The 17,080-nt window shown below is 32.6% G+C and overlaps 1 long non-coding RNA gene across 1 annotated transcript; it reads left to right on the top strand.

Moving 5' to 3' along the window:
- Positions 1-11,571: 11,571 nt before the first annotated feature.
- Positions 11,572-15,706, top strand: LOC145318237 (uncharacterized). The gene is made up of 4 exons (XR_013879264.1): positions 11,572-11,806; positions 13,104-13,195; positions 15,268-15,355; positions 15,627-15,706. It is a non-coding gene; the product is annotated as an uncharacterized LOC145318237 (long non-coding RNA).
- The last annotated feature ends 1,374 nt before the right edge of the window (positions 15,707-17,080 follow it).

Genomic DNA, 17,080 nt, shown 5'->3' with positions numbered 1-17,080 from the left:
TAACGATGCTAGTTAAAGAGTACCAATTCTTCAGCAACAAGGAAAACACAATGTATAAATTTAATTTAATTTGCAGTATAACTTCGAAACAAATTAATATCCACAGGATTAGAACCGGTTCTCAGCCATACTAAAAAAATTTCATGAATACTAAAGTAAAAATAACTGGTTTTTAATCTTATTATTTTACATTTGATTTTCAAATCCGCGGAAAACAGTTCATACTATGCGATAAATAACTATTAAAGACAAAATGTAAATGAAATAATGAAAAACCTATAGTTTTGTTTTTTCCTTATAATAGAAGTAAAGTACATTTATGTAAATTCTGAAATTTATAAATTTTTTGAAAATAAAAATTGCTAGACTAATTATGCAAAAGAAAAACATTTATGCCTCATTTACAGGGTAAAGGGATAGTCCATCAGTTATTTGATTTTATTTTAGGTTATATTTCTCAACCGGTATACGAATGTCAAGAACCAAAAATACCAAAGACAGTCATTTCATGATTCCGCTCGCCACCGCCGGAGTATTTTATTTTTTTAGCGATGATCAAAAAATATTATCAATTAATTAAAGTTATAACCTTTAGTGAATTACTTTAACATATTAAATATTTTTTTTAAATCTGTAAAAAAATATTTGTTCCTCATTAATTTAATAGAAATTTGCCAAAAAATTAAATAAAACAACCGTTTTAAAAGTAATTTTAATGGAATGGCTATAGTTAAGAAATTTTTTGTCATTTCTTTTTTAAAAAGGCAAATTTTAGGATTTTTTTTGGTTAGCAGCTTCACCTCATATAATTTTTAAGGCTTATAAGGAAACTTTTATAAAAAGCGAAATTGAATCGCCCCAGCAGACATGACATTTAATTTATTTCATTTACGATATTATAGGCTACTATAGCAGTTGAATGTGCGCTGCAGGGAGGGAGGGGACATTGGGCTGTATTTCCAAAGTTTTATAAAACGTTTTCTTATCCGTTGGCCTAACAACTTTGGTGACTTTTTTATTTTGATTGGTTGGTTTATTAAGCTAAATGAGTCTCTAAACGTTTTAACCACTAATTGAAATCACAGAAGGGATTATTTTGTGTATCTTAGTGAAGTGAGGTGGAAGAGAATATGAGGAAAAGGGTAAGGACCGTAAAGGAATTTAATTTTGTTCTTAAAATTAGATGCAAGCCACACCAGCATTACCGACAGAAGGACATACACGAACACTTATAGAGTAGCTTGCTATATAAAAAAATCTTTTAATTTTAAACATTTCGTATTTCAGCTCTATAAACAAAATAGAAATGCTAAAACAGTATCAAATGATATTTAGGTCAGTTTCAAATTTATAAACATTTTCTAATATAAATATTTAGTAGATTTTTTTTTGCAATTTCACTTAGACTTGTAAGAAACAATAAAAGTGTAATAAAAATCTAGTCCAGTTTGTTATAGTTTCATCTTTGACCAGAGAGTTGGATTATTTATTTTAGATATAAACAAATACTTAAAGGGATAGTCTTGTTTTTAGAAATTATGAGAAAAAAAATATTTATCTTTAAGATTTTGATGAAATATTTTTTTTAGTTAGGAACAAATAACAATGGATTTAGGATATACATGGATATATTGACAGGGAAAAATTTGTCGCCAATTTAGACTGCTAATATAGTAGTAGTAGAAAAACGATAGGTTTTAACATGTATAAATTAACGAAAAGAGCTAACCGTTACGGACGGACGGGTAAATCCTACTTATAGAATAGCTTGTCTTTTAAAAACTGAATCTTGAAAAGTGAATTTCGAGTGAGACATGTCTGTTGATCGTTGTGAAAATTTGATACATGAAAAATCAATTAGGAAAGCGTGAGGTAGATTAAGTGTCTGTGAAGTAAAATTATTTGCAAATTTATCTCTATACCAGGGCTCGGCACCCGTGCTTCAGCCGCCAATAGGCTACGAATAAGTCTCAAATTTTAACCCGTTTGGATTCTTTGAAAAGTTTTTGTGAAGAAGGTTTGTCATACTTGGGTCAGGAATAGACTTCCAGTTGATTTTTAAAATTGAAGAAGGTTGATTTCCTTGAGGCTTACAAGCATCTGACGCTCGATGGCCTGCCGAGCCCTACTAAATACACATATTTCAAGTGTGTTTTATGATTTGTTAAAAAGTTATGTAATTAATTATATATCTTTGATTGTTCTAGATCTAAAAAAAAAAATTTCAATTGCTGTGGAATTGAAGTATAGCACATAAATTTCTCCAAACTGACAGCAAAGTTTCTCAGCCAGCTGTGAAATGTCGCCTACAAAAGGGTCTTTTACATCACTTATGCTTTTTCTTTTCTCTTACTTTTAGAGCAAACTTATATGTGCGGGATAAAGACAGCGTTTCGCTGGTAAAAAAATATTAAATTATAAGAATAATTCCAGTTTTGTTGGACCTTGCACGCCAAGGGCAACAAAACTGGCATTGATTTTTTGATTTTAAAATAGAAAATAGTCTATAATAAAATACATGATTTTTCAGTATGGCTCAAAACCGTTTCTAATCCATTGGATGTTAATCGGTTTCGAAGCAATACTGGAAAATAAAGCTCATAATATTTCAGTAGAAGTGATTGATGTGAATAATAATACCTTTAAAAGTAAAAAAACATATTGAATGCTGCTATTGTTAGAGCTTTAATAACCTTTAAGCAATAATTTTTCTCTGTTAATAATGAATATATGATATACGTGGATAAATAGACAGGGAAAAATTTTCGTCAATTTAGCTTGCTAATATGGACCCCATTTATTGGTCAGTTTGTTCATGCAGTAGGAGAGGAGGGATAGGGTAAAGTGTTTGGGTGTATCGTTATTTTAGCCAGATGTGAGCAAAGCATCACTTTATCAGAGTACATGAAAATCTGGTGCAACATCCAAGTTATAATTTATCAATTCTGTTAATGATGCAATTACCTCTTTCCCGTCACTCGCCATAATATTATTAATAATAAACATTCTTCTTGAAATATTTAAATGGACACTCTTGAAATTTTCATTATTTTTTTCTGAAGAATCTAAACCTTTCAATCCTTTCACCCCTTTCTACTGGCAAAATGATATGCATACACTTGTACTAGAAATGATATAGGATATACGTGGATTTATTGACAGGAGAAAATTTGTCGTTAGTAGATCTTGCAAATATGGACCTCATTTATTGGTCAGTTTGTTCATCCCTTAGGAGAGGACAGGTAGGGGATAAAGAGAAATTGTTATTTAAGCCCGTTTTAGAGTGAATTAGTTAGTCGGAAGAAAAATAATCTATAATAATAAATCCATTGAGTCATGATTTTATTCATTAATTTTTTTCATATCCACCCACATTTAAAAACTTCTACTGACAAAATTCTGTACACACACCTTTCCAATGCGATCTATTTAAAGTTCAAAGTTCAAGTAAATTTTAATTGTTAATAATCTTTTTGATGTTGATATATTTTTTTTTATATCATGGAGTGTCCTTTTCAAATGCATAACAAACCATTTTTGTGAAAGCCACTGATCCATTTTGAGAAACCGAGCAAAACTAAGCTCCTCAAAACTTGTTGTGTATTTTTGAAGTGTATTATTTCAATCTGTAAGCTTATAGAAAATTTATTTTTTAAAATTTTATAGGCCTACATCCAACTTCTTTATTATATATAAATGGCTTCGCTTCTGACTTTAGGGGTTCTAAAATGGGAAAATAGCCTAAAACCCTGAGCTATACATGAGACTTCTTTGATTTTAAGATCTTTAGCTTGAGACAAAAAAAACCTTTCTACTTTAGTATATTATGGGATAAGTAGGATTTAACTATTATGATTTCTAATATTATTATTTCTAAAACTAAGAATTGGTTCGTTATTATACAATGCAAAAATGTTAGGCTTCGCTTCTGTGCATTGTTTGCAAATTTTGGTTGGTTGTAATTTTAATAAAGAAAATTCAGTTGCATCTGATTATGAATGGTTGAAAAATTGGCTGTACATGAAAAGGCTGAAATGAAAATCTGTTTTGGCTGCCAGATTACAAACAAAAATTTTAGTGTACAAAAAGTGATCTTATTGTCCATGCCTCTTTTGCAAGGGCTCAAGTCAAAAATACACTTAAAATTTAAATGCTAACCATGAAAAATTTCATTTGTAAGACTATTTTAAAATAATTTACCCGAAAAAAAGTCTTTATTTTAAATTGATGAAATTTGAATGAAAGATAATTCAATATTTAATTTGTAATGCATTATTTCTATTAACTATCTCTAATTATGTTTTTAATAAGTTTACGACTAACACTAAATACAATTTTAAACCTTATTAAATGCAATTTTACAAAGGTGGTAATAATTAAAACTCGGATTTGGAAATTCTATCTCTGAAAGAAATAAAAGGTAAGGCCGAAATTCATCTAAAAATGTTAGATTTTACAGCTACCCCCCCCCCCCCCCCTCCCCCCCCTCCCCCCCCCACCCCTACAAAAAAATAACCTGAAACTGTAAAAAAAAATTGTAGCTAAACCCCCAAGGGGTGACATGTGGTTTAACGATGCTCTAACATGTGGATATTCTAAATCTTTTTTGGGACGAAGCCCCTAGAGGCCAGGGGCGAAGCCACAAGCAACTCTAAGTAGCATCTGGAGTAAAAGAAAAGCTATAAAATTTGATGAATTCCAGACTTATCAAAAGTTATTTAATCTTGCCAAACGTATTCCCCCAAAAAGTCTTATTTCAGAGCAAAACTTTTCTAAATTAAAAAATACTTTTTAACTGAAATACATAGAAAGTCAATAATTATCTGCAGGGCTCGGCAGCCGAGACTATGCCTCAAATTTAAACCCGTTTGGATGCTTTAAAAAATCTTTTTGAAAAGAGGGATTGTCATTAATGGGTCAGGTTTAGACTTCCAGCTGGTTTTTGAAATTGTTGATTTCCCTGAGTCTTACAGGCGGCTAATTTTCTGGCCACAGGAAGAAATATAGCCCTAGTTAATTTTTCTTAGTTTTATCAATGAACGATCGATCCAGTCGTGTAAGAGATCTTTCAAAACATACAAACATACACAACTACTTTACTGAATTGGATTAGCTTCGCTCCTATGGGTTTTATTTAATAGAGTTGTTATTCCTTGACACTGCGTGTGTTTTTCTGTGTATATGTTAGTGTTAGTCTGTGTAGTTTTGTGTAACTCTGCGTGTGAGAAGTTTGTACATATGAGTGGGTGTTTATGTGTAAATATTATATACCTGTGTGTATTTGGTAGCGTACCCACATTATAATTATTGCATGTCCGTCCATCTAGGAATGAAAAATAAAGAGGTCATTTTTTCTGCTAATTTTCCTTAAAGGTATGAATTCTAAGACTTTTTAAACTCAAGATTCAAAATTGTCTAATTTAGCGAGAAAAAGAAAACAAAATTGGCGGGATAGAGCGGTTGTCGGCTTCAGTGGCAGTTTCGCCGCCGTTTCTTTACAGTTCCATATTGTACTCTATAAGAGCAACTCCCATGACAAATTTTATCGTTCTACTTCTGTTTTAATTGTCTTAGAATACGCAGATAAAATGACGCCCTTTGTTTCACACACAGACACATTTAATCACACACAGGCACATGTTTTCTTATTGTTGCTGCGCTTTTTGTAAACATATTATTCCTTGTTTTGTGTGTGTGTGTGAGTGATTGTGTGTGTGTTTGTGTATGTATGTGTGTGTGTGTGTGTGTGTGTGTGTGTGTGTGTTTATAAGTGGCAAATATTATTTCAAGAATTCCGGAGGACATAAAAAGTTTATAAAAAGGATTTTTAATATAAACTTTTTGTTTTAGAAGTGTTTTGACCTAAGAATTAGCTCGACACTTGATTTTTGTATAAAAGACACCCTGAACAGGCCAAAAACAAATTAAATACTGTTTTTACCAGTAGAATTTATATTTTTAATTTCTTTGTTTTGTATGTTGTAGTAAATAAAAACTCAAAAAATCATATGAATTCTAAACAATTGTCCCATGATTTAGCCCACCATCGATTTTTGAACAATGACATATTCGAAACCAATATCCGCTGAATTAGAACTGGTTCTAATCCATACTAAAAAATCATGTATCATATCATATTATAGCCAGTTTTCTACGAATATTAGATAATAAATATACTATTAATACCAGTTTTGTTAGTCCAAGGCTTTCGGCCCCTCGGGTTTAACAATACTGTTTTTAATCATAATTTTTTAAATATTCGCAGAAACCTGTCTATAATAAATTCGATAAATAACTATTACAATCGCAAATATTAATGACATATAAAAAGACGTTATCGTTCCCAAATTTATAGAGTTGTCCTTATTCCTTTTATTGTGTAACTCAACAAGATTGTATATACTATACATTTAAATTATATAAAGTATATTTTATTAGCACTCTGTATTAGGGTAAGCCCCATTTTTGGCTCGCAATCACATATTTTTCAGTTTACTGTCTTGGCGTTCTTCTCTCATATTGGGACACTCTAAAAAATCATTTTAAAAAAAATGCACTGATATTCTACTACTATATTTTCTGTAATGAAAACGTAACATAAACGTAAACACTGATTTTTTTTGCACATTTATAATAACTGAACCGATGTTAGGTAAGCTTCACATAAGTCATGTGATGATTACAGGCTAATATATTTTCAGATTTAAGTCTTGGGATGATTTTAAGCTTTTTTCTAGCCTTTTCTCGCCATAGATGCTGGGGGACTAGCCTCTAGTATTTTTTTTAAAGAGTTTAATGACATCTTATAATATAAAGTAGTTATTTTTTGTTGTCTGAAACCAAAGATCTGGAAAACTGCTGGTCTGAATTGATTGTACTTTTCAAGGAAACTTTATAAGTATTTTTGGGTGGTTTTAGGCTAATTTTCTTATTTCCTATAGGCTAGGGGCGAAGCAGCTAGTAAGAATTTATAGCATATACTTTATTTTATTTTGTCAGTGTAAATAAAAGGGTTATGTTAGAGTTCAAAGATTGGACAAGAAAAGGTTCAAATTAGATTTGGTAGCGAAGCTACTTCTAATACAAATGGTCAGTCAGACAGTGAGATGTTTTGAGGAGAACAAAATTGATTCTTTTTTCATTTACGAGTTTGTCTTTCCTTTTTCTCATTCGTTGATTACTGTAATTTGCTTTTTTTCTCTTAACTTTTCAGTTTTTGTATGTTCACTTTTCTCATTTTTGATGTTGGGGCGTCTGTAAATGTATTTTTACTTGGATGTTACACCAGATTTTCATATCCTCTATTGAAGGGAAACTAGCAGCGGGCTAAAAAAAATAAATTGACGACAATTTTTCCCCTGTAATAATATCCACGTATATTCTACATATATCCATTCGTCTGTACCTTATCCTTTATATTATTCTTACTTTTTCCATTTAGATGAGTATTTAACTATGGGCAAATTTCCCCCCTTCTGTAAGAAACGCACAAAAGTCATTTGACAATATCTGCAAGACTCTGCTACCATTGGACGTAAGTGTGTTCTCTTATTTGGTTGTAATGCATACAACTTTATGCCTAGTTCTAAAATTAAAAAATATAAAATTTTGCTATGTTATTGCACCAGATTTTTATGTACTCTTAATAAAGGGATTTTCGCATGTTAACTAAATTGACGACAATTTTTTCCCCTGTCATAACATCCACGTATATTCTATATCCAACGTAATCTGTCGACTTTTATTCAGGCAGAAATTAGTTACGACAGATTTATTTCAATCAACTTAATCCAACAATTTTCTTCATTTAATATCATTATAATATTAAATGCATTCTCATTTCTATATAAAAAAAAACTAGCGGCTACGCCCCTAGAGGCCTCTAGGGGCACTTGAGGTAGGGGAGAGTAGAATTTGATAACCCAATTGCTTATTTTAGATTTTTAAAAGAAAAAGTATCAAAAAAAAAATTGGGGGGGAAGGGGTGCCCCCTCCCTTATTTTTAATTTTAGTTAAAAAATTTTAAAAAAAAAATTTTGGGGGGGGGTTTCATTTTTTGGGAGTTGGGGGTGTCCCATCCCCCAAGAAAATAGTTATAAACCTTCCCGGGACCTATGAGAAGCTACCCTGTTAAGGAAAACCCGATCGGTTCAGCGGTTAGCGATATCCTTCGGTACAAACACACAGACACACATCCTGTTACTATATTATAATGATTTTTTGTCGCGAATATTATTTGCTTAGTCAGTCCGTAACGCTATAGGGGATAGGATATTTGGTCAGCTGCTATTCTAGATAGACGGCTAAATTTTTTTTGTGAAGATTCCCTATACCAATATGAATCAAGTATGTAATTTACATTATCCGTCGGTCTGGCAGTCATGCTAAAAATATAAATTTTTTTAAATATAAAAAATAAGTAAGAAAAAATGCTATGTAAATCTCCTTGTCTATATTGCCATTTAAGATATTCTTTGCATCATTTGGATATTGTCATCCTTGTTTATTGTCTAAAACAAAGCTTAACCTAATGTAGTTGCATTCAGTTTTTTTGCACATTTTTTATATCAACATTTAAAATGTTGTTATTTTGAAATTTAATGAAACATGAAATATTTTCACATTTAATTTAAATAAAAACATGGGGAAAATTACAACACAAACTTTATTATGCGTGACACACTTCAAGGAGGTTGAGGGGGATGTTAAATTCTACTCTTAAAAATTCTATAAAAGTATTTGTTAGAGGCGTGCAGAAGGGGAGCGCATCAACCCCCCCTGGCAAAATTAAGGGGGGTGGATACACTCTCCTAGATGTACACCCAACCCTAATATAACCAAGGAGGGTGTTAGGGTAAAAAAGTCCCACCTACCTTAAGATTAAGGTTTAATAGGGGGTGTCAAAAATCGTAAGGGTAGTGTTAAAATTTTAGGGTAGGAATGCTTTGTTTATCCTCTTAACAAAACCCTGAGCACGCCATTGGTTACTGTGTGCATTTTTAGTAGCGAGGCTACTCTATGATTCTCTATTTCAGTCTGTAATGCTATGGAGGATAAAAGATTTAATCAGCTGCCTCCTTTCCTTATTATTGAAGAAGGGATGGGATGTATGGTCCTCCTTCAGTGAATAAAGAAATATTATACTACTGCTGTTTGACATTATGGTTTTGTTCTTTTTGCAAGAATGAGTCATACTCTCCTATCACTCTCTCTCTCTCTCTCTCTCTCTCTCTCTCTCTCTTTCTCCTTTTCTCCCTCTCTAGATACAAATTAAATTTACAGATATGCAAAAACAAATATATCTGTTTGCTAAATCAAGTGAAGAAATTTGCAACATCAAAAATAACAAGGACAACAACTTTTAAAATCTACAAGGGCGGTGTTTAAAAATTATTTCCACTACAACTTCGAAACCGATTAAAATCCGATGGATAAAATCCGATTCTTAGTCATACTGAAAAATCATGTACTGCACCGTATTACAGACAAATTTCCACTGACATTAAAATTAAAATGATAATATTAATACTTTGGAACCTCAGAACCACTTTGAAAATAACAATTACCTTTACCTCATCCCCTCTTCTCCTACTTGAACAAAAATTGACCAATAATTGAGTTCCCTGTTAGCAACCTAAATTGACGAAAAATGTTTACCTGTCATTATATCCACTTATACATTACTAGCGGATTCGCCCCTAGCCTCTAGGGGCTTTGCCCCAAGAGGTTTGATCAAAACAATTTTTCGTAATTTAGATTTTTAAAAATATCTAAAAAAATTTCATTGGGGGGGGGGAAATTTTTTTTTTATGGGGGGGGGGGGGGGTAGTCGACCCCACTATTTCAATTTTAGTTTTAAAAAGAAAAAGAAAAAGAAAAAATTTTTGGGGGGAGTATTTTTAATTTTTTGGGGGGGTTGGGGGTGTCCCACCCCGTAAGAAAATAATTATAAAATTTCCCGGGACCTATGAGAAGCTACTCTGTAAAGGAGAACCCGATCGGTTCAGCGGTTAGCGAGATCCTTCGCTACAAACAAACAAACAGACAAACACACAGACAGACATCGTTCTACTTTGTATTATAGATACGGAACTACAGTCACACTATAACCCGCGACTGTGGCTCAACACGTAGCGCATCCGCTCGTCGTCAGGAAGGTGATAGGTTCGAATCTCGGTCCAACACCGCGTCATAACTAAAGACGTTAAAAATGGTTCCCACTGCTACTATGTCAGATGCGTGACGTAAATAGTTAGAGTGGGGGGAATGCCCTGGTCCAAAACAGGCGCAACTCGCTACCATGCACAGTTGTGACTTCTCAGACAAAGGTCGTGCATCTCAGAGAGTTGGTTGTCTGATGGGTGAATGGACGCTTTACAACGCAATCATAAGTATTGCATGTATGTTTCAAGGTGCGTGGAGGTCTAGTACCCAAAGCGACACCTAGCCCCTAGAGTCTTAACTCTTAACAGTCACACTATATATGTAAAAAAGCTGCGTGGATTTTATTCATTTTTTTTAATGGTACAAGAAAGCAATAAACTTATTATAAATAGAATCTTACTCGTGTAATGACATAATAAAACACAAATTGAACCCAAAAGCTAAAACATATCTTGTTAATTACATATTTTTAGTTGTATACAACATATTTTTGTAACAACAAACTCTCTTATAGTTTAGCTTTATTACTGTAATGGATATAGGGTGCACATGGATATATTGATAGGGGAAAATTTGTCGTCAAAGTAGCTTCCTAATATGGACCTATTATATTGGTAAGTTCGTTTATTCAGTAGTTGGGAAGGGGATGGGATAAAGGGGGTGGATGGAAAGTAGTCCGATACAAGGTTTACTTTATTAGAGTACATGAAAATCTGGTGCAACATCCAAGTAATAATATATCTATTACTGTAGCCCATAGAAAGATTTAGCTTATCATATTATCTCTCCACTGCTTCCTCTGTTCAGGTGATTAAACTTTCCATAACTGTCCAATAAAATAATGGATTTATTATTTCTTGGATGTTGCACCAGATTGTTGATACTCTGATAAAGTGATGCTTGCAGATGGCTAAAATAATGATACCCCCATCCCTCCCCTTCCTACTGGATAAACGAGTTGACCAATAAATGACAGGAGAAATAGCAAACTAAATTGACGACAAAATTTTCCCTGTCATAATATCCATGTATATTCAACATCTATTAGCTTAGCTCTAGTCACAAATCAGGTCAAAAACCCCATATGGCCTTTAAAATTTCTGTATGATATGTTATAAATTTTCTCGATGTAAACTAAAATTAATAAAAAAGGAAACATTTACTAGCATAGTTTTTAAGAAATACGACAACTACCTGGTTCCAGTGATGGGGACCTTTTTGTCTGCTAGCAAATTGCTTTCTGCTCTTTTGTAGCGACTTTGATGTGTTAATATTTCTGACGCAATATGCTGATAATCAAACACCCAATTGAAAGCCGGCACAATGTCTCCAACCTGTGAACATAGTTATTTAATCCCTGCCCCCTCTATTCTTATAGTTTAATATATTAATTTTATTTTCAGAAAAGATAATAAGATAATTAGAATGTGAACAAATATATTTTAAATTGTTGTGCTACACGTCACTGCCTAATCATTATAATAATAATTTTATATAATAAAATAGCAGGAAATGGACCTTTTAGCTAAATTGTGACAGTTTTAGGAAAATTTGTATAATATTGACATAGAATGATTCTCCAGCTTCAATATAAATCAATGATTAGAAGATATACAGTATAGTGATGTTTTATTTAAAGTTGGTAAGTAATAATATATATTTTTCAATCAGCGAATCTTCTTTGCAATAGTCTTTAGTCTGTCTTAAGGTGTATAAAACGCTACAATTTCTTTTTTGATTACTATTTCTATATACTACAAAAATCCTCAAGAACTATCAAATTTATTTCTTCGCGTTTCTCAAACAAATTTTTTTACCCCATTTCTTCAATGTGTGAGGCTCTGTTGACAAGAAGTTGCCCGTTTGTACCTAAAGATCTCGCTCACTGCTGAATCAATATGGATTTCCTTTATTATAAAGCGTCTTTAAATAGTGACGTAAGAGACGATAATAACGATAAAAGGCCAAATATGATGATTCAATTATTTAAAAGTAATCTGGACCATAAATAAAAGTATTTGTAGGGTTGGTTAGGTGAAGCAAAGGCTAAAATAACCCCATAGAAAAAGTACCCCGTGGGGATTGGCTCCAGCAGGGACTTGAAAAAAAAGTGAAATTAATGGGGAGGGGATGTGTTTTGATGGTCAAGAAATGTGGTGTGGTGTGAAGGCACTTTTAACTTAACTAGCGGTTACGCCCCATAGAGGCCTCTAGGGGCACTTGAGAAGGGGGGGATTTGAATTGAATAACCCAATTTCTTAATTTAGATTTTAAAAGAAAAAGTAAATTTTGTGGGGGGAGTTGGGGAGATAATTTTTCTAGGGGCGATTTCTCTTGGGAGATTGGTGGTACCTTCGTCCAAAATAGTTATAAACCTTCCCAGGACCTATGAGAACTACCCTGTTAAGGAGAACCCGATCGGTTCAGCGGTTAGCGAGATCATTCGCTACAGACAAAAAATCTTACTACTTTATATAATAGGACTAGTGGCTTTGCCCCTAGCCTCTAGAGGCTTGGACCCACGAGGTTTGATCAACCTATTTTTGTGTGATTTAGATTTAAAAAGAAAATTTTTTTAAGTTTGGGGAGGGGGGGAATTTTTTTTGGGTGGGGGGAGGTTAGTCGACTCCCCTTTTTAAATTTTAGTTTTAAAAAGAAGAAAAAAAATTGGGGGTGGTGGAGGATTGTTAATTTTTTGGGGGGTTGGGGGTGTCCCACCCCCCCCCCTTCCCCCTAAAGAAAATAGCTTAAACCATCACAGGACCAGTAGCTATATTCCCTAAAGAGTAGAGCCCAATCGGTTCACTAGTTACTGAGATCTTAAGCTTCAGACAGACAAACGGACGGACAGACAGACAGACATCGTACTACTTTGTATTATAGATTACAGATATCAAAGTCTCTGCGCTAACAAAGCTAGTGTAATATATATTGTTTAGGCTAATAACAAGATGTTAATCTAAGAAGAAAAAGAAAATCTGTATAAAAATGAATGTATCGAGTACAAACACGTTGCAGCACTTACGAACAGGTAATCTTATTTCCAGTATGGCTGCGGAACCGATTAATATCCGCTGGATCAGAACCTGTTATCAGCCATACTATGCATAGCAACGTATTACACACAGTTTTTTTTATGTATAATAACATTAAAAATCATAAAATTAATACCATATTTTGTTAGCCCGTGATATCGGCCCATTTGGGCTAACATAACTGGTTCTGATAGAACTGTTTTTAATTTTAATATCCGTAGAAATCTGTCTATGATACGATTGAAAATTGTTATCAAAATTCAATGTTATATTGCTGATTGTGTAAAATGACTTTAATTTAAAAACAATGTTATTTACTATGTTTTAAAAGCTATACTACGATAGTAAAAGTTTAAATTTAAAAACATAAACATAATTACCATAAGTTGCTGACTTACAAAATAGCATAATGGATTTATTATTACATGGATCTTACATCAGATTATCGTATACCTTAATAAAGTGAAACTTGTAGCTGGCTAAAATGAAGATCCTCCGCCCCCAATCCCCTACCCTCCTACTGGATTAACAAAGTGAATGTTGCGCAACCTAAATTGACAACAATTTTTCCCCTGTCATAATATCCACGAACATTCTACATCCATTAATAGTATTAAATTTGTGGGATAAAGGATAAAAAAAAAACATTTTATATTAAAACTAGTGGCGTGCTCATTTCACCCTCCTCCCCAATACTCATATAAAGCGAAGATGTCATAGTCTAGGGCTGTTGCCACTAGTAATTAAATTTCTTTAACGATTAGTAAAAAAATATGTCTTCCTTTTTTTACTATATGATCAAATTCAAATAAAAATATTGTTTCACCAAAAAAGGCGCATGTTATTTTTTTCAGTTAAAAAAGACATAACAGCAAAAATCAATATCAAAGCAATTAAAAAATAAAATATCCTTTTAAAAAGATAACTGAATATTGCTAAAAGTTAAATTAAATAAAAAATAAGACAATAATTGAGTAAAATGCTAAGTGTACAACAATGGATATATAATATATGTGGATATTATGACAGGGGAAAAATTGTTGTCAATTTAGGTTACTAACATGTAACTCACTTATTGGTAATTCGTTTATCCTGTAGGAGGGAAGGGAAGTGGACGGGGGGAGTGGATGGAGGAGATCGTTATATTAGCCAGCTACCAGTTTCACTTTATTGGAGTACTTGATAATCTGCTGTATTATCCAAGTAATAATAAATCTATTTGTACAATATATTTGTAAAACATGATTACTGACAGACACGGGCTCTGGGGCTTGTCTGTGTTGTTCTTATGTTTAAGTAACTTCATCCTATTCTCCGTCTGTCAGGGGTACAGGATAGATAACAAGTTAATTATTCAGAAATTATTTACATTACAAGTCAATTTTATTTGTGTCCCAATCATGCGGGATCCAAACCTTGCGGGGCTTTTCCTTTCATCATTGGATCTTGGCTATTCCAGATTAATCCTAGGGCTTCTCATGCCTTGTAATACGATGTGCTCTACCAGGAACATTTTACCGTGAACTGTAGCAGAACCCAAAACTTGTTATCCCTTTATCCCTGGTGTCCCTTTCTTTATGGAATATTCATAGGACAAGATCATTTTACAAAAGTCTGACTCAAGGGTCGGGTTACACGCGCGGAGTGGACTAGCACAAAATTTATGGATATATTTTTACTTGGATGTTGCACCAGATTTTCATGTACTCTGATAAAATGACGATTCCCCCACCCGCCCCTTTTACCCCATCCCATCTTCCTTCTACTGGATGAACGAACTAACCAAGAAATGAGGTCCAAATTAGCAAGCCAAATTAATGACAAATTTTCCCTTGTCAATTATCCACGTATATCCTATATCCATTACAAGCACAAATTTTACTTTTTGTCGACAGCTTCTGGAAAGGGTTCACAAACAATCACATATATACACGTGTTGGTAAACTTTCATTTTCCTCTTGTTAAAAACAGAGCTTTTCTGCATTTAGATTTCAAGCTCGGCATGATGATTAAAAAATAATTAGGGAAAATTAGTAGATTTCAATCAGATGTTGTAAATTTTTTTAAGGAAACTGTGTAAAAAGTTGGTGCTGTGGAGATGGGTGCTGGCGAAGATGGTCATATTTACCAGTCAAAATTAACAAATATTTTACCAGGTACTATTGTTGTTCTTCTTTTATATTTTTTAATGTAAGTTTGAAAAAGCACAGCAACTCTACAATATAATTCATACCAGAAAGTACATACCGTCAATTCTAGTTATATTGACTTTTATTTTTTTATACTAAAATAGAAATTAAAATTAATACCAGCTTTGTTAGACCCGAGAGGTTTTCATCATAATTTTTCATTTTAATATCCGCGTAAAGCTGTCCTAAAATACAAGACGATAAATAGCTATTTGATATTATCTAAATCTTTTTATAGTTTTAGGTTTGCTCATTTATATAGTTTGTTGATATTTTCTGCATTAATCCAAAGCTCAAAATCTTCTATCTCTACAGGAAAAAAACACAATTTTTAGTTGCAAAGCTTTTCTATAATTAGGGTCATTCTGAATTTCCGTCCGTACCGGTTAACTCTTTTCTTCTTAAATTTAGACATGTTAGAATTGTCCTATTATTATCAAACTTTGTAGGATGATTCCTATAATAGTTAGATACGATTTATAATCGTTACCAGAAAGTCCGTTCGTCCATTAGAGTAAAACACTAGAGGGAGAAAGGGTTAAATAAATGTATCTCCCCGTCGCAATCGTCTTGTGCAACCTTCCTATTGGGTCATTGAAAATCAACCAATGGTATCGCTTATATTAACACAGCTAAGTAGCAGAAAATTATTTAGAAGCAGACGAAAGAGGTCTTTGAAAAATTAAGGGAGGTAGTTGTCTGTATATACATCTGATAGATCTGTTGTTCATCCATTTAAAACATGCTGATTTTCTTTACTTTTTTGAAAACAACTTTTTGTATGATACAATTATCCTATTCAGTTGATTCTTGAGATATTGATTCCTAATTCAACAATGTACAATGTTATAAGCGAGGCATCTCTATAATCAAATCCTAAAATGAAAGTATGTCCTTTGACTGTATCCTGTATTTACGCAAATTTCAAAAAAAAAATTATGTAGGTATAATTTATTAATGTTGTCATCCTGGATTAGAATCATAGTTCAAATAAAGGTGAATTAAAAGTGAATTTGTGCTTTCTATCAAATACTGAGAATATTGATTTAAAAATAATACAAATAAAAAGTTTTAAAGTCAGAAGCAAATTGATGATTAAATTGTAAATGCAATAATTTGCATTTCTATATAATTTTTCAATATTGATTGATATTTCAAATTGACCTTGAATCTCAATGTTTTTTTGCACTTAAGTGTAACAATTTTTTAGGGCTCAGCAGCCATCTTTTATTGCGGCTGCAACTTTTTAAAAATGGTGTTTTATAGCATTGTGGTTTGTCATGATGATTTAGACTAATGCCATTGAAATTGGTGGTAGCAAACCAAGTGTTAAAAAATGGTTGATAGATTAGGTAATTCAGTTGCTACGTTGGAATTTGAAAGGCATTTTTAAAATTTGAAACAAAACCTTATGATAGCTGAAGACTTAGTGGCTGCTGTGAAGTTTGAACAAAATGAAATACCCGCAGAAGGTTTTGGCGGCTGGTTTGTCATGTTGCGGCTGAATATACTAAAAAGGGGGCTTTGCGGCTGCTGAGCTTTTTAATTTTTACTTGCATATTTTCAATTACCCATGTGTTGTTAATTTATATGAAAATGTAAAAAACTTATTATATCTTAACTTAATTTATTTCTACAAATTTGTGACATATTGCAATAATTCAATCATATAATTGCCAAATTATAAAAGTT

The sequence above is a fragment of the Acartia tonsa genome, chromosome 4 (genome assembly GCF_053477335.1).
Source record: "Acartia tonsa isolate MP-2025a chromosome 4, ASM5347733v1, whole genome shotgun sequence".
NCBI classification, from domain to species: domain Eukaryota; kingdom Metazoa; phylum Arthropoda; class Copepoda; order Calanoida; family Acartiidae; genus Acartia; species Acartia tonsa.
This window is presented reverse-complemented; position numbering and strand designations above follow the sequence as displayed.